This window comes from Setaria viridis, chromosome 1 (genome assembly GCF_005286985.2).
Source record: "Setaria viridis chromosome 1, Setaria_viridis_v4.0, whole genome shotgun sequence".
NCBI lineage: Eukaryota > Viridiplantae > Streptophyta > Magnoliopsida > Poales > Poaceae > Setaria > Setaria viridis.
This window is the reverse complement of record NC_048263.2, coordinates 11,594,928-11,619,362: the sequence shown is the minus strand read 5'-3', so window position 1 is coordinate 11,619,362 and position 24,435 is coordinate 11,594,928. Positions and strand designations below refer to the sequence as shown.

The 24,435-nt window shown below is 44.6% G+C and overlaps 1 pseudogene; it reads left to right on the top strand.

Moving 5' to 3' along the window:
* Positions 1–211: 211 nt before the first annotated feature.
* On the top strand, positions 212–22,861 carry LOC140221597 (uncharacterized; annotated as a pseudogene).
* Positions 22,862–24,435: the final 1,574 nt, after the last annotated feature.

Sequence of the window (24,435 nt, the reverse complement as noted above, 5' to 3'; positions counted from 1 at the left end):
CGAGGGACCTCAATTGGAGGTGAGGTGAGGTTGTGCCAAGCACCACCTCGTATCTCGTGTATCTCCATCATCATCTCTGAACCCGCTCGCCAGTCAGCACAGGCGCCTATGCACCATCAAGCATCTACCTGTCGAGCTACGTACCGCGTCTCTACATCAGCAGTCGGGACTGAGAAGTTTGACAACGAGGTAGCCAATTCGGCAACTCAAGATGGACTTCACCAATGTGCCCGATACGCAGGCATCGTCGAGGGTCGAGCTGGCGCGCCGGATAGAAGCGGCAAACTACGGCGGTGTGTCAGGCATCAGCACGAACTTGGAGAGGTTGAGGCGTGCGTGCTCGATGTACACTACTAGAGAACTGACTTTAGATCCCACCTCCTTTAGTCTTGGTTTAATTTCGTCACAGGGGCCACGGTAGGCTGGAATGGGGCGCACCTTTACTCTCGGCTCTTTTTTTGCAACAGGGACTACAGGCCACCTTTTAGTCTCGGTTAAAACGGCTAGTTACTGGGCACCGACAGCGCCACCCTTTACCCCTGGTTGGAGCCACCAACCGGGAGAAAAGATCCAACCTTTTGTCCTGGTTGGATTTACCAACCAGGATAACAGGTTTACTCCCAGTTGGTAATTCCAACCGGGACAAAAGGTTGGAGCTTTTCTCCCGGTTGGCGTTACCAACCAAGAGTAAACACCAACCGGGATAAAATCTTATCTACAAGACCCCTTTCTTCCTCCTCCACTCCTCCAGCCCGAGGCACTCCACTCCACAAAGACAGAGAAGCTCATCCTCAACATGGCGTCGAAGCAAGCCTAGGGGACGTGCTGCTAAAATTTTTTTTCCTCATTTCCGTGGGGATTTCACTCATCCATAGTGTTGTCAAAGTTAGCTACTTCATACTCCATTCATTTATTGTTGTGAAGCTTTGTTTTATACTTTAGAGAGGGAGAAAAATGAGTTTGTTTGTTGTTAAGCATGTAGAGGATTTGTATTTATACATGTTTTTGAGCTACAATGTGATGGATAGTTTGAATGTGAGGGAGAATGGACAGTAAATGTGAAGTAGAATTGAGATTATTTTAATTTTATGTATTAGGGAAAATTAGAGTAAATGTATTTTTAATAATTATAAATTAGCCATATAAATTGTAGGTGTAATTTCATACTTTAGTACTTTTCAGATAGAGGTATGCAATTAGCCATTTTTACAATAAGTACGTTATGTGGGAAATATTGAATTTTTTAATAGTTTTGTTATTTGTAAATTAAATATGAGCTAAATAGTTTGTGTATTTCTATGTAAACTTTGAGCAATATTTGAGTTTGTTGTAGTGTATCATGTTGTTTGCTTTTGAAATTTTAATTTGTGTATTTCTATCTAAAATTTTGGCAATGTGATGGATAGTTTTATTGTAATCCATTTTCTTGATGACTTGCGTAATACGATGTAGATGGAGCGGCAATAGATGTATAACGCGGACAGGCAGAGTGGTGTTTATTGCTAGAATAAATAATTTTCTTGAAGTGGCCAAAGTGAACAAGCCAAAGAATGGGTTCATATCTTGTCCATGCGCCCAATGCAGTAACCAGATGTGCTATTCAAAGGCTTCCTAGGGGATTCTTCACAGCCACTTGTTTAGATACGGTTTCACGCCTAACTATTTAGTTTGGACCCATCACAGTGAAAGAGGGGTTGTAATGGAAGACGGTGAAGAGGAGGAGGATGATGACAACATTCTGGACTGCGCTATAGGCCAATCTTTTGGAGATACTACAACGGGAGAGGCTGATGGAGATGAGTTTGCAGAAGATGGCCATACTGATGACCTCGGTCAAGTGCTTAGGGATGCACACAGAGATTGCAAAACTCAGACGGAAGTATCAAAGTTGCAGCGCATGATAGATGATCACAGGAAATTGCTATACCCAGATTGCCAAGGAGGCCATAAATAGCTGGGTATCACACTAGAATTTATGCAATGGAAGGCCAAAAATGGTGTGTTTGATAAGACATTTCAGGGGATATTGGAAATTGTCAAGAAGATTTTTCTCGAGAATAATGAATTGCCATCCACAACATATGAAGCTAAATAGATTGTTTGCCCTCTGGGATTGGAGGTTCAGAAGATACACGCATGCCCTAATGATTGTAGCCTCTATCGCGGTGCTGAATACGAGGATCTGGATGCGTGTCCCGTGTGTGAAGCGCTGCGGTATAATATTAGGCAAGATGATCCTAGTGATGTCGAGGGGCAACCTCCCAGGAAGAGAGTTCCTGCGAAAGTGGTATGTTATTTCCCTATAATACCATACTTGAAGCGCTTGTTCATGAACAAGATGAATGCTAAGTAGATGCGATGGCACAAAGAAGAACGTAAGGAAAATAAGATGCTGAGACACCCCGCTGATGGGGCTCAGTGGAGATGAATTGATAGAGCATTCTCGGAGTTTGAAGGTGATCCAAGGAACATAAGGTTTGGTTTAAGTACTGATGGATCCAATCCATTCGGCGAGTTGAGTAGTGGTCATAATACTTGGCCTGTGACCTTGTGTATGTTTAACCTTCCTCCTTGGATGTGCATGAAACAGAAGTTCATTATGATGCCGGCGCTTATCCAAGGCCTAAAGCAACCTGGCAACGACATTGATGTGTACCTAAGACCGCTGGTTGATGAACTTTTATAGCTCTGGAAGGAAGAAGGTGTACGTGTATGGGATGAGGATAAACAAGAGATGTTTAACCTGCGAGCACTGTTGTTTGTAACCATCAATGATTGGCCTGCACTAAGTAACCTTTCAGGACAGACAAACAAGGGATATCGAGCTGGCACCCACTACTTAGACGACACAGATAGCATGTATTTAAAGCCCTGTAAGAAAGTAGTCTATATGGGTCATCATTGATTTCTCAATGCTCACCACCAGCTACGAGAAAGCGGGATGCATTTCAAAGGGACGCTAGAAACTCATAAAAACCTTCACATCATAATGGAAAACCCTTCTTTGAGATGATAAAGGATGTAAGGGTAGTATTTGGAAAAAGTCTTGGTAGCCAACCTGCTCGGAACAATGATGGCGGACGCACAACCATGTGGAATAAGTCAATATTTTGGGAGCTACCTTATTGGGAAACCCTAGATGTCCGCAATACAATAAACGTGATGCACCTGATGAAAAACCTTTGTGTGAATGTGCTAGGATTCATGGGTGTTTATGGGTCCTCAAAAGATACACTGGAAGCACGATGGGACCTTAAAGAAATGGGGCAACGGGATGACCTACATCCGAAAAAGAGAGATAACGGACAGCACTACTTACGTCCTGCTAGTTACACTCGTAGCAAGGAAGAAAAGGATAGCATGTTTGAATGCTTGAATAGTCTGAAGGTCCCATATGGGTACTCCTCGAATATCAAGAGAATAATAAATATGAAAGAAAAAAATTCACAAATCTCAAGGCCCATGATTGCCACATGTTGCTGATCTAGTTGCTTCCAGTTGTACTGAGGGGTGTTCTACCAGAGAATGTTCGATTGCCGCTCGTAAAGCTATGCGCGTTTCTCAATGTGATTTCAAAGAAGTCAATCGATCCATCGAAGCTAACAAAGCTACAGAACGATGTAGTGCAATGTCTTGTCAGCTTGGAGTTGGTATTTCCACCATCTTTCTTCAATATTATGACTCACCTTCTAGTTCACCTAGTAAAAGAGATTAATATTCTTGGACCAATATACCTGCACAATATGTAGCCTTCAAGAGGTTCATGTCAGTCCTAAAAAACTATATTCTTAATCGTGCCTGTCCAGAAGGAAGCAACACCAAGGGATATGGAACAGAGGAGGTGATTGAGTTTTGTGTTGATTTTGATTGACTCAATTGACCTGATTAGGGTTCCAACATCACACCACGAGGGGAGGTTGCGGGGAATGGGCACCCTTGGAAGGAAAGTATGTTTGAGCAATGATGCTGATTTGTTCAACAAGACACACTACACTATTTTACAACAGTCAACCTTTGTGGCTCCGTATATCAAGCAGCACAAGCAGATGTTAGTTTTTGAAAAACCAGCGAGATCCGATGCCTAGCTTACAAGAAGCCACGTGGAAACTTTTCCCTCCTGGTTGCGCAAACAACTTATGGGTAACTCTGAGATTCACCCACAGCTTGATTGGTTAGCTAGGGGACCTTCTAGTACAATCGTGAAATTCCAAGGCTACAAGATAAATGGTTATACATTTTACACGAGAGCTTAAGACCAGAAAAGCATGAACCAGAATAGTGGTGTCCGCATAGATGCCATAGGCAGAAATAGTGGCATGGACTCTTATTATGGTTTCATAGAGGAGATATCGGAAATCGAATATGGACCGCTGTGCATCCCTCTGTTTTGTTGCCAATGGGTGAAGCTAAATGGTGTAACCAAAGATCAGTATCGAATGACAATAGTAGACCTTAGCAAGACTGGATACAGTGATGAACCATTCGTACTCACCAATGATGTGCATCAAGTTTTCTATGTGAAGGACATGTCTAGCAAACCCAAGAGAAATCTAGAAGATCCATGGGAGCCAAAGTGTCACATACTCCTTTCAAGTAAAAGAAAAATTGTGGGAGTCGAGGACAAAACAGACCAATCAGATGATTATGATCAGTTTGCAGGCATGCCTTCATTCGTTGTTGAAGTTGACCCTAGCATCCTGCTATCCAAAGAAGAGGCTCCGTACTTGCACCGCGATCATGATCAAGGAACATTCGTGAAGAAGAAGTTTTTAATATTACATTGTAATACGTTAAATTTGCTTCACATTTATGATTAATTTCATGTACTACTTGATACAATTTCATGTGTGCTTAAATTAGTTATTTTCACGCGTATAAATTATTTAATTGATAATTTCTTGATGATAGTGATGCTGTAAAATAATTATTTAAGAAGGTAATATAACTAGTGTAGAATTAAATATATTTTTGCATGTTCGAAATATGTAAAGTTTTAATTTTTGCTGCATGAAATCCAGTGAAAACATAAAAAATATATTTTCCAAAAAGAAGATGGAGATGAGAAATACGAGAGGGACCGTTTATCCTGGTTTGTAAGGCCCTTTTATCTCGATTCGTAATTAAAACCGTGACAAAAGGGTAAATTTCAGTTCCCGTCTGGACGTGACCTTTTATCCCGGTTCGAGTTACGAACCGACATAAAGGGTTGCCCTTTCATCCCGATGCGTCAAAACTGGGATAAAAGGGTAGGCCTTCTATCTTGGTTGCTTACAAACCGAGATAAAAGGGCAGGCCGTTTATCTCGGTTTGTAAGAAGAACCGAGATTAAAAGTCCATTTCTCTCGGTTCTTCTTACAAACCGAGATAAATGGTAGGGGGGTGGATAAAAGTAACTGCCGTTTCTACTCCCCCCCCCCCCCCCCCCCCCGCACCTGGTAACATAGCGAAATTTTTACTTCTCTCTAGCCTCCACATCATCTCCATCACCGGCTCCGCGGGCATCACACTGCTGATTCCGTCCCCGTCGCTGCCGGTTGTCTTCATCCCCGTCGCCACCTCCTCTCCGTCATCCTCTGTCTCCATCCGCACCTCGCCGCTCACCGACGACGCTGGGACTAAGAGCAGTCCCGAGCAAGGTACCTGCAGCCCCGAGAAAGGAACCTGCTCGAGACCCGATTATGAAGTCACGACCAACGGTTCCAAAGCCAGCACGTAAAAAGAGAAAAACAAATAAGCAGCCTGAAGTGACTCCTGAGGAACGCTGGTTCGAAATCCAAATAGAGTGCAAGGAGTTGTTCAAGAAAAAGAGCTGAACAAAAAAAAGCATGGGAGATGGAGCCACAACCAACAATTGATCCAACTAAATCACAATTTTTTCAGAAGATGTCACATTCGAACAAGGAGGCGATGTATAGAGGGAAAAAAAAGAAAAGGAAAGTCATCTTCAAGTGTTGTTGATCGCCGCCATCGTCGTCTACTAGAAGGAGATGCTACAAGGATAGCAGCAATGCTCAAGTCCCAACAAGATCAAGTATTGGAATTTATGAAAGAATTTAGAGTGGGACTGGATCAGTGTATAGAGCTAGGTGGTCATGAGCCAGCAGCTTCACAGCCATTTCAACCGAGATGGACGTTTGAGCTAGAGTCTTTGGTATGGCCTGAGTTGGTAGGGAGCCTATCACCAAATATGTACGAATTCCATGAATGGTACATGAAGATGTCCGCCGACCAGACTTCCATGTTCGCCCTTAAGGTAAAACCGATAGATTTTTACGGCGAAGGCGAGAAATACCTCTGGCTGGAATTCAAAGATATATACAAAGTGTACCATCAAGATGCCCTAGACGTCTCTCTCATCAGCGCCTGGGCTCTGTAAGTATTCGTTTATCTATATGTAAATTTTTAACCATATCATTATTTTTTATGCAAGTGTCGCCCTACTAACTTTGTCTTCCTTTTTGTGTAGGCTGCTAATCAAGAAGTGCCGACAAGAAGGATACTTGCATGTTGGCTTCATGGATCCATCCGTAATTAACCAAAGCCAACTACGATATTTTACAGATAAAATGTTGGTGGAATGTTTCAATATGTTGGACCTTCAAGGTGGCAAGCTGTGGCGGATCCACTCCGGATCTACTTGGTTAAACATGATTTAGCCGCCTGATACGCGACGCTCATGCCTAAGCCGAGTAAACACGAAGTGCTATCGGATTTCCTCCGATTTAACCACTTGAACAAGACCATGTTAGCAGACCCACACGAAGGTGAGCGGTTCCAGAGAATACAACAAGTCCACCGAGTTAACAACTTAACCACTTAATTTGGTTATGAAATAACATCAGAGTTTTACAAGGTTATCAGAAAGACAACAGAAGGTAAAACCACTAGCGGAAGCAAAACGTCGGGGTCGGACGTCCCTAGCGAGGCCAGCCGGGACATCACTGGTCCCTCTCCTCGCCGTCCGAGGAGGGATCCCACTCGACCGTCCAACCCGAAGGGAGCTGGGGCGGCCAATTGCCAGCGGAAGAAGGGTCGGGAGCAGCAACTTCACCTGAAAAATAGGAGCCACAACAAGGCTGAGCTACTAAGCTCAACAAGACTTAACCGACAGGAGTAAAGCTACTCCACACTTCTAGACATGCAAGGCTTTTTGGCTGAGGGGTTTGTTTGCCAAAAGCACTAAGTAAAACCCTATTTTCAAGTTTTAGCTCCGGTTCTAAGTTCATTAACCAGTCTAGGTTTTGCAACCTATTCTAAGCAATTATAGCACCAATCAAGGTATGTATATATCAACAAAACCATGTCATCATCAGATTCTTCATTTACTCAGGGTGACATAGCGATCAAGCAGTCTCAAACTGTGAGAGGCAGACGAATCGATTCGAGTTCTTTAACCATGCATGGTGAACCTAACCTTACGACATCCACGCACCCGGAGGTCGCTTCCTGTGTCGGCCTTCCCCATCAATCCCCTAACCCGTGTCGGGCCCATTTCCTTTGGTGCAAGGTTCCACAGACCCGGCCTCTGCCGTTCTATGACCACGCTTGCCACCACGTGCGACAACCAGTAGGGGAAACTCCGTTCCAAGAACAATGGGGTGACCGCTCACGTTCAGGTTCAATCCGGTACTCGGCTTCCTCATCCCATACTATGTATGAGGTTAGTACTTTCAAACACTTGATCACGAACACCACCACTGTCGGGCCTTAGTCAAGTTTCATAGATAGACGGGGCTGTCAACCGACCACCAAAGAGTTACCCAAACCCTGCCCCATCCATCGTCCTTACAGTTGTAACAGAAGGGTAGACATCCAACTCCTACAACTCGCGAGTGACAGGAAATCACTCGGCTTTTACCGCTTCCTATTTAAGCAAGCAGCTACTCGGTCCAACAGCTAGTGTTCAGATCAGGGGAGCTACGTTATGCATCTAGGGTTCCAAACAACTCCTATACGTAAATGCACAAACATGTTAAGGAAGGCATGCGCAAGTTTGGTACAACAACACAGGGTTTTCGTGCAACCGGGGCTTGCCTTCGAGCAAGGAGGAAGAGAACTGCTCGACTTCTGGGGCGGCTTCGGCTTCAGAGGGCAGGAGCTCAGCTACACCGTCGTCTTCTGGCGCCGGGTGCAGCTCGTAGAAGCCGTCGGCGAGGCGCAGCTCTACACGAATGCAATGCATTAGTTAGCATAGACGGTTATTTCAACAGCAACACTTGCAAGTCTGAGCCCAGAAACTCGCGACACAAGGCAGGAGGGTGGGAAGGTTCAAGGGAGCTGGTGGAGATCAAGAGGTAAGGGTCGGAGGAAAGGAACTTATGATCTGATCCTTAAACTAGAGGATTTGGTATGCTAGGGATCCTCAGACTCAACGCTGAAGGGCTCCCGAGTTATACACATACACCCTCGGTTTGAAGAAAAGGTTACAGTCGAGCCCTCGGGCGAGGCGGAGAGGGGTCGGCGGAACAGGTAGGGTCGGGCGAGACGGAACCGGGGTCGGGCGGATAAGAGGGGTCAGGCGAAGCGGACTGGGGTCGGCAGCTTACCTTCTTCCTACAAGGAAAGCTTGGGGTCGGGAAGAAGCAGACTTGGGCGGAGGGGCTAAGGTTTTGAACAAAGGCTAGGTCCAGCAGTGCTCCGGCGGCGGCGGTGCTTCTTGTGGATCACAAGTGAGCTCTTATGCAGCACGGAGGAGCAAGCGGCTGGATGGCTTGGGGAAAACGGAGTGGAGCGGACAGGAGAGTTCCTCAGGAACTTAGTGTGTGGCGCTAGGAGCTCGAGCAGGGAGCAAGAGAAATGGCGGAAAGGCAGTGATGGCGGAGGGAACTCCGGCGGGGCTCGCGCATTCCCTTTTATAGCGGCTGGGAAGGGAGAAGAGAAGCAGCGCGGGAGTGAGAAGGGGAGCGGCGCGAAGGCCGGGGAAGAAGCAATGGAGTGCTCTGCCTGGGCGGCGATTGAGCGACGAGGGCGGTGGTGCAGGACTTCGGGGATGACGCCAGCGGTCATTGGGCTCTGGCGTCAGGGCGGCGCAGGAGTGGGTATGCCGGTGGTTGAGATTTGGCGGAGGCGGGCGTCGTCGTGCGGTAGAGTTGATGGAAGTGACCGGGTTAACGGCACTAGAATCGAGGGCGCACAGGCGAGAAGACAGGCAGCCGCGGGCGCGCGGACGAGCGCGGAGCAACAGATTGTCGGGCAGCTTCTGACAGGGCGGGGAAAGGAGCTGTCGCTGCCGTGGTCAGGGTTGGCGGAGGAGGAATCGTCGGGTAGCGAAGACCAGGCGGCGCGACTGTGTCAAAGTGACGGAAAAGACGGGCGACATCGGGCGGCCGGGATTTGGCGATGTGATGATGGGCGCGGGAGGCGAGGCGTTGCAGAAAGGTTGCAGAGGGGCTTCCGCTGCAATTGGGGAAGGGGGCGCGAGAATCCATTCGGTCGTGGGCCAGAGACGAGGCGGAGCGGCGGGCGTCGGAGAAGTTGAGCCACGCGGCGGGGAGACTCTGAAGCAGGCATGCAACTCGAGTGCGCCCGTTTATCTATATGTAAATTTTTAACCATATCATTATTTTTTATGCAAGCGTCGCCCTACTAAATTTGTCTTCCTTTTTATGTAGGCTGCTAATTAAGAAGTGCCGACAAGAAGGATACTTGCATGTTGGCTTCATGGATCCATCCGTAGTTAACCAAAGCCAACTACGATATTTTACAGATAAAATGTTGGTGGAATGTTTCAATATGTTGGACCTTCAAGGTGGCAAGAGCTACATACTATTTCCATACAACTTCAAGTAAGTATTTATAAGTACGTACACCATCTATCTTAGTATCCTTTTTCCTTATCTGATTAATGAATATTTATGTACACAGTTACCACTGGATCCTAATAGTAATTGAGCCTGATAGAAGCCGAGTTACCGTCCTCGATTCCTTGAGGAAACCACTAGCGGAGTACCAAGAGATTCAAGACATTCTACACTTGTAATTAATAATTCTAGACCTTTATCTCAATACAAAAGTGTATTTTCTAAATTTTTGCCTAACACTATATCATTCATTATTTAAATCCGTAGAGCATGGAAACAATTCATCAAAATAGGACGCCAAGGTGCATTCCAAGAAAACCTAACATGGGACACAGACTTCCTGATTAGTATGAAGTTTGCATATTTTATACATTCTATATAACGAATATTTTATAACTTGTTTTTTCCCACTGAAGTGCTTAAGATAGGAACAAGGGAATAATCTATGTGGGTACTATGTCTGTGAGAACATGCAAAGTTTTCTGTCACATTAGGCCAGGTTGACGCCGCAGGAAAAATAGGAAGTACGTAATATAAAATAATACTATTAATAGTTAATTGATTTCTAGCTCCTTATATTTAATTGTTCGTGTAACATTATTCATTTCCAAATTACAAATGGATAATATTCGAGATAAGATCTTGGAGAAGAAAAGAATAGACACAATATGTGAAAGTCTCGTAGGATTCCTGCTCGACGAGGTGATAAATTCATCAAGAGAATTTCATTACGGTGGATGAAATTAAGAAGCACTGAGCAACACCTCGACGGGAAGACCTCGACGAAGATCCTAGAGCTATATAGCTAGCTAGCTAGGAATTAATTGTACTATATATATACACTAATCAAGAATTGTACATGTACTAGCTAATTGTATAAGATTGTATATATAAGTATGTAATAGTTAAATTGATTCGTTAAAAGACTATATATAGTTTGATTGATTTCATTAATTATAAAAAACTCTCAACTAACTAAAAGGATCTGTGATGCATGAAATTATAGACTAAAGGGGTTTGTCCAGCGACTGGCGTGGCAGCCCCGGTAGTCCCGGTTGGTTTTTACAAACCGGGACTAAAAGAGAGTCTTATATCCGGTTCAGGGACCCGTGATAAAAAACCGCCCCCTTTTATCTCGACGGATTAATCCCGGATGCATTTTCGGAAGATATGCACCCTACGAACCGGTAGTAATACCCAGTTCTCTAGTAGTGGTAGAAATAATGGAGGAGTGCGACAGGTGGAGGTTAAGGAAGCAGCGGAGGAAGGTCAGCTTGGAGCGTCAGAGGCATCCATGGTGGCGAGCGGGCTCAGCCTCGGCAGGCACCCCTACTGCCCTACCTGTCGTAGCCGCAGGCGGCCTGCCGGGAGATCGAGCACCACCTCCTCTCCCTGGCTGCGGTGATTGCGCTGGCGGTCAGCTGGGCGCAATGGCGTTGCGCTTTTGCCTGATGGCCTCCGTTGATCACCTGCACAATCCAACACCGGAACGTGGCGACGGCAATCCGATCGGAGGCTTCGGAGCAGTGGCCGTTGCGTTTTTTCCGGGCGCGAAGCTGCTGGCAGTCGGAGACAAACGGCTAATGCTGTAAAGTATGTACTTTCTTTCCATGCTGCGATGACAAAAGTACCTGTGTGTGAACCGAGATGTTGTTCTTGTGATTGTTTATCAGTAATTTTTTTTATTCTTGTACTTGTGAACAATATGCATGCTTGATATGAAAATTGTATTCATTTCATCGATACTTTTGTGTGTACCAGCTGATGGCATTTTTCAGTTGAACTTTTGTTTGATGGAAAAAATTTCCCATGAGTGTTGGAAGCAATTTTTGTTCAACTTTATATCTAAACATTGTATTGATTATTTCGACACCAAAATGGCTCCAAATTAAAAAAATCAGTTTAAAAGTTGTAAATCTCGTGGAGATCTGTAATTTTCGTATAATATTGTCTCCATCCAAGTTCATATGAAAAAGTTACGATTTTTTAAGGTATGTAGCATGGAGACGGTACATTCTGCCAATTAAATTGGTGATAAGGTGGGTGCAAGAGATATTCGATCAATTCAAGCAGCTATGACTATTTCAAATGGCTATAAAAGGTATAATTTTGCATTTTGGGGATATATATTTTTGCAAAACACTAAAATAAAAGATATAAAAATGAAAATAAATTTGGAAAACTGGATAATCGAATGGATTGAAGATGGATTGAAGAGTGTCGTTTGGTCAAAATCTTAGCCCAAGTCAAACTTCAGCATGGCCCAACTACCCCAGGACGTGGCCCTCTTCAAGCCTAGCAGTGCAGTGGTAGCCCACAGGCGGGCCAGGTCTGTTGTGACATTCTCCTCGCCTCGAAACTTTTATTGATATCTCTTAACTCATTGTGTTTTTCATTTTATCTACAGCTTTTCCTGCAATGGCAATTTATAAGTGTACTATGATGTTTCAGTTTATAGCATCTATAAGCTAAATAATGCATAGATAGATGTAAAGCTTGAAGCATAGACATGCTCGATAAATAATGCATTTTGTACAGCATAACTAGTAAATGCCAATAAGCACATCAGAGGACATAAATACCATTAATCTGATAACTGTATTAACTACTAATCAACAAATTTTACAATCTTGTGTCTGAAATAATGAACCACATGCATGGAATGAACCACATGAATAAACTAAATGAAAAGAAAACGGCAGCTAAGAATAATCCTTCCCCAGCAGTGTATGTATTACTATTAGTACCGATATTTACTGCACTGTAAGTTCAGCTCGGGCTGCCACCTCTGGCTCATGCCATGAGCATATTTGAAATCAGGTGAAGGGTTCACATTGACGATTAAGCCAGCAGAAGGAAGAAGGTGCAGTGGTTCTGATTCCCACCCTAACGCCTTGAAGAATAGATCTCCTATAGAATTCTGGGCTGCAACCTTCTCGATAAATCCAGCGCCAAGATCCTCCATGTTCTTCGGGTGCTGGAAGTACCCGATGTACTCCATTCCCCCATGAGCAAATGGCACCAATGGCAAGCAAGATAGTGGGCAATCAACACATGTGTCAAGAGAAATACCGAATCAAGATTATATACAAAGATTTACGTGGAAACCCTTACGGGCAAAAACCACGGGTGGCGGCGAGCAATCAATACACTATGAAGATGAAGGATACAAGAGGTGGGAGCCAACAAGGTTGAGGATGCTCCAAATCCCCACAAATTTAACTCTTCGATTGGTGGATTTGGTAGATCAAAGCCTCACCCTCTCCTCTCAAACCCTGGCTCTTTCTCCCCTCAAAGAACAAGAACAAGCTACAATAGAGAAAAGCAGCTCAGGCTCCTTTAGAGGCTGATTTTGAAGATTTGCAAAAAGCCCCTAAAGTTACAGATTGTTGGAAGCAATTCCTATTTCAGCCAACCATATGCCTAAGCACTCTTTTACACCATCTATTAGCCAAGACGATGCACAAAACGGTGGAATTAGGAACTGCATATTCTCACACATATGAAACGTGGAAGTGGAACGGCCTGCCACCGACAGCTTGTAGTTTCAAGTTCCATTGTACTCCAGCACATCTGGTAGTGCAATGGCTGACATGTATGATTGAACTGAGGATGCTTAGCAGCGCAATGCGGTGATAACAAAGGACACCAAGCAGATCTTACCATCCACCAGAAGAATGTGAATAGGGTGATGGACCCCAGCGTCCGAGGGAGCTCAATTGGAGGTGAGGTGAGGTTGTGCCAAGCACCACCTCGTATCTTGTGTATCTCCATCATCATCTCTGAACCCGCCCGCCGGTCAGCACAGGCGCCTACGCGCTGTGGAGCATCTACCTGTCGAGCTACGTACCACGTCTCTACACCGGCAGTCGGGACTGAGAAGTTTGACAACGAGGTGGCCAATCCGGCAACTCAAGATGGACTTCACCAATGTGCCCGATGCGCAGGCATCGTCAAGGGCCGAGCTGCCGCGCCGGACAGCAGCGGCAAACTACGGCGGTGTGTCAGGCATCAGCACGAACTTGGAGATGTTGAGGCGTGCGTGCTCGATGTACACTACTAGAGAACTGACTTTAGATCCCACCTCCTTTAGTCTCAGTTTAATTTCGGCACAGGAGCCACGGTAGGCTGGAATGTGGTGTACCTTTACTCTCGGCTCTTTTTTTGCAACAGGGACTACAGGCCACCCTTTAGTCTCGGTTAAAACGGCTAGTTACCGCGCACCGACAGCACCACCCTTTACCCCTGGTTGGAGCCACCAACCAGGACAAAAGATCCAACCTTTTGTCCCGGTTGGATTTACCAACTGGGATAACAGGTTTACTCCCGGTTGGTAATTCCAATCGAGACAAAAGGTTGGAGCTTTTGTCCCGATTGGTGTTACCAACCAGGAGTAAACACCAACCGGGATAAAATCTTATCTACAAGACTCCTTTCTTCCTCCTCCACTCCTCCAGCCCGAGGCACTCCACTCCACAAAGACAGAGAAGCTCATCCTCTCCATGGCGTCAAAGCAAGCCTAGGGGACGTGCTGGTAAAAAAAAAATTTCCTCATTTCCGTAGGGATTTCACTCATCCAAAGTGTTTTGAAGGTTAGCTACTTCATACTTTGTTCATTTATTATTGTGAAGCTTTGTTTTATACTTTAGAGAGGGAGAAAAATGAGTTTGTTTGTTGTTAAGCATGTAGAGGATTTGTATTCATACATGTTTTTTAGCTACAATGTGATGGATAGTTTGAATGTGAGGGAGAATGGACAGTAAATGTGAGGTAGAATTGAGATTATTTTAATTTTATGTATTAGGGAAAATTAGAGTAAATATGTTTTTAATAATTATAAATTAGCCATATAAATTGTAGGTGTAATTTCATACTTTAGTACTTTTCAGATAGAGGTATGCGATTAGCCATTTTTAGAATAAGTACGTTATGTGGGAAATATTAAATTTTTTAATAGTTTGGTTATTTGTAAATTAAATATGAGCTAAATAGTTTGTGTATTTCTATGTAAACTTTGAGCAATATTTGAGTTTGTTGTATTGTATCATGTTGTTTGCTTTTGAAATTTTAATTTGTGTATTTCTATCTAAAATTTTAGCAATGTGATGGATAGTTTTATTGTAATCCATTTTATTGATGGCTTGCGTAACACGATGTAGATGGAGCGGCAATAGATGTATAACGCGGACAGGCAGAGCGGTGTTTATTGCTGGAATCAATAATTTTCTTGAAGTGGCCAAAGCGAACAAGCCAAAGAACGGGTTCATATCTTGTCCATGCGCCCAATGCAGTAACCAGAAGTGCTATTCAAAGGCTTCCAGGGGGACTATTCACAGCCACTTGTTTAGATACGGTTTCACACCTAAGTATTTAGTTTGGACCCATCATGGTGAAAGAGGGGTTGTAATGGAAGACGGTGAAGAGGAGGAGGATGATAACAACATTATGGACTGCGCTATAGGCCAATCTTTTGCAGATACTACAATGGCAGAGGCTGATGGAGATGAGTTTGCAGAAGATGGCCATACTGATGACCTCGGTCAGGTGCTTAAGGATGCACATAGAGATTGCGAAACTCAGACGGAAGTATCAAAGTTGCAGCGCATGATAGATGATCATAGGAAATTGCTATACCCAGATTGCCAGGAGGCCATAAAAAGCTGGGTACCACACTAGAATTTATGCAATGGAAGGCCAAAAATGGTGTGTTCGATAAGGCATTTCAGGGGATATTGGAAATTGTCGAGAAGATTCTTCTCAAGAATATTGAATTGCCATCCACAACATATGAAGCTAAATAGATTGTTTGCCCTCTGGGATTGGAGGTTCAGAAGATACCCGCATGCCCTAATGATTGTATCCTCTATAGCGGTGCTGAATACGAGGATCTGGATGCGTGTCCCGTGTGCGAAGCGCTGCAGTATAATATTAGGCAAGATGATCCTAGTGATGTCGAGGGGCAACCTCCCAGGAAGAGAGTTCCCGCGAAAGTGATATGGTATTCCCTATAATACCATGCTTGAAGCGTTTGTTCAGGTACAAGATGAATGCTAAGTAGGTGTGATGGCACAAAGAAGAACGTCAGGAAAATAAGATGCTGAGACACCCCGCTGATGGGGCTCAGTGGAGATGAATTGATAGACCATTCTCGGAGTTTGAAGGTGATCCAAGGAACATAAGGTTTGGTTTAAGTACTGATGGATCCAATCCATTTGGCGAGTTGAGTAGTGGTCATAGTACTTGGCTGTGACCTTATGTATGTTTAACCTTCCTCCTTGGATGTGCATGAAACAAAAGTTCATTATGATGCCGACGCTTATCCAAGGCCCAAAGGAACCTGGCAACGACATTGATGTGTACCTAAGGCCGCTGGTTGATGAACTTTTACAGCTCTGGAAGAAAGAAGGTGTACGTGTGTGGGATGAGGATAAACAAGAGATGTTTAACCTGCGAGCACTATTGTTCGTAACCATCAATGATTGGCCTGCACTAAGTAACCTTTCGGGACAGACAAACAAGGGATATTGAGCGTGCACCCACTACCTATACGACACAGATAGCATGTATTTGAAGCACTATAAGAAGGTAGTCTATGGTCCTGTTTGGAGTCGCTTATTTCCTGCTTATTAGTGAAAATAAGCGATAAGCCCACCCAAACGCCTCGCTTATTCCCCGCTTATCACGTAAGCCGCTTAGTGGAAAATCTGAAATTGAACTAGGACTGGGCTTATCTCCTACGCGGGTCTGGAGACGCTTCTCCCGCAAGCGGAGATTTTTTCCCCCGGTACCCTCGGGCAACGCCTCCAGGCGACCGCCGCCGCTCCTCCCGCAACCGCCGCCGCTCCAGATCCCGCCGCCGCCGCTCGGGTCGCCCGGCCCGCCTCCCTACCTTCGCCGGACTTGGCCCCCACCGCGCCTCCCGCAACCGCCGTCACCTGTTCTGCAAATCCCGGCGCCGCCCCCCTGCAGATCCCGGCGCCGCCCCTGGGGTCGGCCGGCCCGCCTCCCTACCTCCGCCGGCCGCCCCTGCCAGGCCCCCGCCGCGGGCCTGGGCGCCGCCGGACGCCCCCGCCGCGGGCCGCCTGGGCGCCGCCCCCGCCGTCCCCGCCGCCGGACGCCCCCGCCGCGGGCCGCCTGGTCGCCGACCCCGCCGCCGGACGTCCCCGCCTGGGCGCCGCCTCCGCCGCTCCGCCGCCTGGGATCCGGCCCCGCGCGCCGGACTGTCCTGCCGCCTGGGCGCCGCCCCGCCGCCAGACTCCCCTGCCGCCTGGGTGCCGCCCCGCCGCCGGACGCCGCCCCCGCCGCCGGACGCCAGAGCCGCCTGGGTTTGGACCATCCGCCCCCGCCGCCGGACGCCAGAGCATTTCGGGTTGCAGTAGCTGGGGAAGTTGGCAAGTTTGGGTAAGCCAAAGTTTCTGTTTAGCAAAACTTCCTGTTAACTCTAGCTAATCTGACCAGATGAATAGCATACGGTAGCTGCTGTAGTTTGTGTATATGTAGCTGCTGTAGTTTTCCCATATCTAGAGCATAGCAAGCAGCATTGTGATGTTGATGATTCGTAAAAATAGAGACGGATTTTGGAAGTCATACGATTACGTAGCACTGATACTTGATGCTCGCATATATCTTATGCCATGACAGCAGCTATATTTTAAGACACAGGTTTAGTGCTAGTCAAAGAAACCAATTGGACGATCCAAGTCACCGCTGCACATGCTCACGGGAGTATATCATAGCAAATCAGTGTTAAAATAACATAGTAGGTGTTAAAATGCACTGAAAATATCAGGTGAAGCGCGGACAATAAATAAGATGGCATGAATACTACAGTTGCTAACCTCTTTCTTAATAACTGCGTCACACGGACGGCGACACAGCCGCTGCTGTGCGTGCGCCTCCTCCTGCGGGTGGCAGTAGCAGCGGCCGTTGGCCACCGAGGAGCGGAGCCTGCCGTGCAGTGGACTGGACCCTCCCTTGCCGCAGCTCCGCTGTTTAGCAAAACTTTCTGTCCGCTGCGATCAAGGCAAATTTTGCGCATCGAAATAAATAAACAAGGGTCAAATTTTGTCACAACTAAATTTGCCAAACCTGTCCATTAATTCAATTAACTACATCTCTTTTTCACGACTTATGCGTAAACTTTCTACTTGGTGGTTTAAATAAAGTCATTAATTCTTTTTTCATTTTGCATTGGAGTCTCTTTGGAGCTATATGATGATGGAGTAGCTGATAACAATTTTATGGATGCGTGCAGTTGCTGCGAAGGATCTGAACAACTGTAGCTGTTACGACTGCAAGGCCGCCAACAAATAGCAAGGTAAAATTTGTGTCACTTCTTGATGGATTGCTAAAATGACAGATTGTGGGTTGTATGATCAGTGAACAAGCTCGTAGATTTGTATTTAATTCTACAATACTGTAATCAAATTTTAGATGGAAAAGTCGTCAAAGATTGTGGCAAAATGAGATTCATTTGCCGCGAAAGCTTTCAATGACATTTGTGTGGAAGAAGTACTTGCTTTCAATCGGCCGCAGCAATGTTTGAATGCGGTGGGATATGCAAACCTTCTTAGAAAGTTTTATGAGCGTACCAAGAGGCCATACGGTGAGAGTCAAATGAAGAATAGGTGGGATATATTGAAAAAAATGTATACCCAATGGAAGACTTTGAACTTGAGATCAACCGGATTGGGAAGAGATCCTGTTACTGGTTGTATTGTGGCTGACGATGAATGGTGGGAAGAACAAAATAAGGTGAGCCCACTAACAATCATACTAGAGATATAGTTCGTATACACGTTATTTTTTTTTTTGAATTGGAGTATAATAGCAAGCTGTTTTGATGATATTTTACAGGCTATGCCAGGTTGTATCCGGTTCAAAACAGCTCCGCTTGAATATGAGGATCAGATGCGAATCATGTTCGAATCGGTCATTGTTACAAATGAAACTTCATATGTTCCAAGTGGTGATGGAAACGTTGATGTTGATGAACATGATGTTGTTGATGTTGAGGGCAACAATGATAGGGAGGCACATAAGGCCCCATCCAGTTCTGAGCGGAGGGCTTCAAAAAGGCCAGCTCCTAGTTCCCCTAAAGGAAAGAAGAAGAAGACTTTTAGAGACCAATGCATGAAGCGGTTGGTCGATGCATATGAGTTGAAAGCTCAAAGTAGTAAACATTCAGCTACTTCACAAGTTGTTGATCATGTTAGAGATGAGATTGGAAGTATGTTGGAGCAAGTCATTAAGGATGGGGCTGAGGAGGGGAGTGATGAACACTTCTATGCCACACAACTTCTTCAAAAAAAGGAAAATCGTGATGTGTTCATTACATTGAAGACACCAAATGGGAGGTTGAATTGGCTGAGGAGGGCTTGGGAGATAAGGAAGAAGCATTAGGGTGTTGCATTAGTGTGCCATTTCTCTTTCATTTCTCTTATGTTGTGTGAGACATAATTTCACTATTCTAAGTATGTTGTGTGAGACTATGGACCTTTTATTAGTTGTGTTGTAACAATAAAAATTCATCTGATGACTTGGTTAGTGCTTTTTGACAGGCTTGCATTTGTTTTGATGAGTACCTCTAGTGCAACTAGTGAATGTGAAGGCAACAGTGATTCTATTCATACCATGGATGTTGATGAATCTGATGACACTGATGATGATTACATAGTGGCAATGCTTGGTCTGGACTGCATGGCATCATCTGGTATGAACAAGAAGAAGATTACTACTACGATAGCAAGGATGACTGGAATACAGTGGGTTGAGTTGCAACTACAAGATCCAGTGGAGTGCTTTAACATGTTCAGAATGAGGAGGTCAGTTTTCTTAAGCCTTCATGACACTTTGGTGCAAGATTATGGATTGAGATCAAGTAGACAATTTTGTAGCAAGGAAGCACTAGGAATGTTTCTATGGGCTTGTGGTGCACCTCAATCTTTTAGGCAATGCAAGAATAATTTCCATCGCTCATTAGAAACTGTGAGTAGAAAATTTGAAGAGGTTCTTGAATCTATCATGAGATTAGCTGTTGACATTGTGAGGCCTAAGGATCCACAATTTTCAACTATTCATCCTAAACTACAAGAACCAAGGTTTTGGCCTCATTTCAAAGATTGCATAGGAGCAATAGATGGTACCCATATACCCGTAACTGTGCCATTAGCTGATCAACCGAAATACATTGGTCGGCATGGGTATCCTTCACAAAATGTCATGGCGGTATGTGACTTTGATATGCGGTTCACATTTGCTGTCACTGGTTAGCCTGGTTCTGTCCATGATACTCGTGTATTATTGGACACGCTTCTCACATACAAGGATCAATTTCCACATCCTCCCGATGGTAAGGACGAGTTATGTTGCAATTTATTTTTCAGGGAATATTTGCTCATTGTGATATAACATAAAAATATAACATGCAGGCAAGTACTATCTTGTTGACTCTGGATATCCTAATAGAAAAGGATTTCTTGCACCCTACAAGGGACAGAGGTATCATGTTTCTGAATGGCAGCATGGTCAGCATCCGGTAGGATTGAAAGAAGTGTTTAATCATGCACATTCATCCCTTAGAAATGTGATTGAGCGATCATTTGGAGTTCTAAAGATGAAGTGGCGCATTCTCTTGAATTTGCCCAGTTATCCGGTTAACAAGCAGTCGAAAATTATAGTTGCTTGTATGGCCCTTCACAATTTCATCAGAGATAGTGCCTTACATGACGTGCATTTTGAAGAGGATTTTGCGGAAGATGATGGTAATCCAACCCAACCTAGCACGGATGGTGGTGGTGGTGCTTTAGGAGATGATATTGATATGGGTGCATTGCGTGATGCTATTGCTGTCGATATGGTTTCATGATTCGTTGTTGTACCCATGATGGATGTTTCCATACTAGACCGATCTATCAATGAATTTCATATTATTGTAATGTAATTTCTATTTAACATACTCCAAAGGCATTAGAATTATTGTCTTCTCCTCAGATTCACAATAAAAATGAGCTATTATCAGCCTTAGGGGCATTCAGGTCAATTTACCAACCTGGACAGACAATTGACACAAAATAATCAGGATTGCCAAACACCCTGCTTATTCAGACAGCAGCTTATCCAGGCAGCAGGCTTATCAGATAAGCTTGCTTGTCAGATAAGCGAGTTCCAGAAAAGCGTATACAAACAGGGCCTATATGGGCCATCATCAATTTCTCCATGCTCACCACCAGCTACGAGAAAGCGGAATGCATTTCAAAGGGGTGCCAGAAACTCATAAAAAACCTTTACATCATAATGGAAAACGTGTCTTTGAGATGATAAGGATGTAAGGGTAGTATTTGGAAAAGGTCTTGGTAGCCAACCTGTTCCGAACGATGATGACGGACACGCAACCTTGTACAAAAATTCAACATTTTGGGAGCAACCTTATTGGGAAACCCTAGATGTCCGCAACACAATATACGTGATGCACCTGACGAAAAACCTTTGTGTGAACGTGCTAGGCTTCATGGGTGTTTATGGGCTCTCAAAAGATACACCGGAAGCACGACGGGACCTTAAAGAAGTGGGGCAACAGGATGACCTACATCCGGAAAAGAGAGATAACGGACAGCACTACTTACGTCCTGCTAGTTATACTCTCAGCAAGGAAGAGAAGGATAGCATGTTTGAATGCTTGAATAGTCTGAAGGTCCCGTATGGGTACTCCTCGAATATCAAGAGAATAATAAATATGAAAGAAAAGAAGTTCACAAATCTCAAGGCCCATGATTGCCACATGTTGCTGACCCAGTTGCTTCCAGTTGTACTAAGGGGTGTTCTACCAGAGAATGTTCAATTGCCGCTCGTAAAGCTATGCGCGTTTCTCAATGCGATTTCAAAGAAGGCAACCGGTCCATCAAAACTAACAAAGCTAAAGAATGATGTGGTGCAATGTCTTGTCAGCTTGGAGTTGGTATTTCCACCATCTTTTTTTCCATATTATGACTCACCTTCTATTTCAACTAGTAAAAGAGATTAATATTCTCGGACCAGTATACCTGCACAATATGTAGCCTTTCAAGAGGTTCATGTCAGTCCTAAAAAAGTATGTTCTTAATCGGGCCTGTTCAGAAGGAAGCATCGCCAAGGGATATGGAACAGAGGAGGTGATTGAGTTTTGTGTTGATTTTATTGACTCAATTGACCCGATTAGGGTTCCAACTTCACGCCACGAGGGGAGGCTGTGGGGAATGGGCACCCTTGGAAGGAAAGTATGTTTGAGCAATGGTGCTAATTTATTCAACAAGGCACACTACACTGTTCTACAGCAGTAAACCTTTGTGGCTCTGTATATCGAGCATCACAAGCAGATGTTAGTTTCCGAAAAATCGGCGAGATCCGATGCTTGGCTTACAAGAAGCCACGTGGAAACTTTTCCCTCCTGGTTGCGCAAACAACTTATGGGTAACTCTGAGATTCACCTACAGCTTGCTTGGTTAGCTAGGGGACCATCTAGCACAATCGTGAAATTCCAAGGCTACAAGATAAATGGTTATATATTTTACACGAGAGCCCAAGACCAGAAAAGTATAAACCAGAATAGTGGTGTCCGCATAGATGCCATAGGGAGAAATAGTAGCATGGACTCTTATTACGGTTTCATAGAAGAGATATCGGAAATCGAATACGGATCGTTGTGAATCCCTCTATTTTGTTGCCAATGGGTGAAGCTAAATGGCATAACCAAAGATCAGTATCGAATGACAATAGTGGACCTTAGCAAGACTGGATACAGTGATGAACCATTCGTACTCGCCAATGATGTGCATCAAGTTTTCTATGTGAAGGACATGTCTAGCAAACCCAAGAGAAATCTAGAAGATCCATGGGAGCCAAAGCGCCACATAGTCCTTTGAAGTAAAAGAAAAATTGTGGGAGTCGAGGACAAAACAGACCAATCAGATGATTATGATCAGTTTGCTGGCATGCTTTCAATCGCGGTTGAAGTTGACCCTAGCATCCTGCTATCCAAAAAAGAGGCTCTGTACTTGCGCCGCGATCATGACCCGCGATCATGACCAAGGAACAGTCGTGAAGAAGTTTTTAATGTTACATTGTAATGCATTAAATTTACTTCACATTTATGATTAATTTCATGTACTACTTGATACAATTTCATGTGTGCTTAAATTAGTTGTTTTCACGCGTATAAATTATTTAATTAATAATTTATTGATGATAGTGATGCAGTAAAATAATTATTCAAGAAGGTAATATAACTAGTGTAGAATTAATGAGACATTCAAACTTATTGTAAATATAATTGCCAACTAGATATATTTTTGCATGTTCGAAATATGTAAAGTTTTAATTTTTGCTGCATGAAATCCAGTGAAAACATAAAAAAATTTATTTTCCAAAAAGAAGATGGAGATGAGAAATGGGAGAGGGATCGTTTATCCCGGTTTGTAAGGCCCTTTTATCTCGATTCGTAATTAGAACCGGGACAAAAGGGTAAATTTCAGTTCCCGTCTGGACGTGACCTTTTATCCCGGTTCGAGTTACGAACCGACATAAAGGGTTGCCCTTTCATCGGGGTGCGTCAAAACTGGGATAAAAGGGTAGGCCTTCTATCTCGGTTGCTTACAAACCGAGATAAAAGGGCAGGCCGTTTATCTCGGTTTGTAAGAACAACCGAGATTAAAAGTCATTTTCTCTCGGTTCTTCTTACAAACCGAGATAAATGGTAGGGGGGTGGATAAAAGTAACTGCCATTTCTATTCCCCCCCCACCTGGTAACTTATTGAAATTTTTACTTCTCTCTAGCCTCCGCATCATCTCCGTCACCGGCTTCGCGTTCGTCACACTGCCGCTTCCATTCCCATCACTGCCGGTTGTCTTCATCCCCGTCGCCGCCGGTTATCTTCATCCCCGTCGCCGCCTCCTCTCCATCATCCTTTGCCTCCATCCGCGCCGCCATTCGTCGTCGTCCGCGAGCTGTGTCCTCTCCTCCGTCCGGCACCCCGTCCTGCCTACTCTGTCCGGCGCCTCATCCTCCCTCCTCCGTCCGCGCACCCCGTCCTCCCTCCTTTGTCCGGCGCCCCGTCCTCCTCTCCTCCATCCACGCCCGTCCTCCCTCATCCTCCATCTGCGCGTCATCCTCCATCCGCACCTCAAGCCCCGATCCGCCTTGCGCGCATTGCCGCCGCGGCCACCCTCACGCGTCATCGACCCCGCGCCGCGCCCGCGCGCATAAAACCCTGGCACCCGACGCTCTAGTTAATAAATTTGGCAGTGATGTTGCAAGGCAGTGATGCAAGCCTTTTTTTTTACCTTTTGCTAGTATTATAATTAATAGAAAATTATGGATTAGTAAAATTGTAAAGGAAGTTTGAATAAATTTGGCAGTGATGCAAGCCTTTTTTATTTACTTTTTGCTAGTTATAAATTCAATAGAAAATTTTGGATTGGTAAAATTGTATAGGAAGTTAGAATAAATTTGGCAGTGATGCAAGCCTTTTTTTTATTTCTTTCTAGTTATAAAATTAATAGAAAATTTTGGATTGGTAAAATTGTATAGGAAGTTAGAAAAAATTTGGCAGTGATGCAAGGCAGTGATGCAAGCCTTTTCTATTTATTTCTTTCTAGTTAT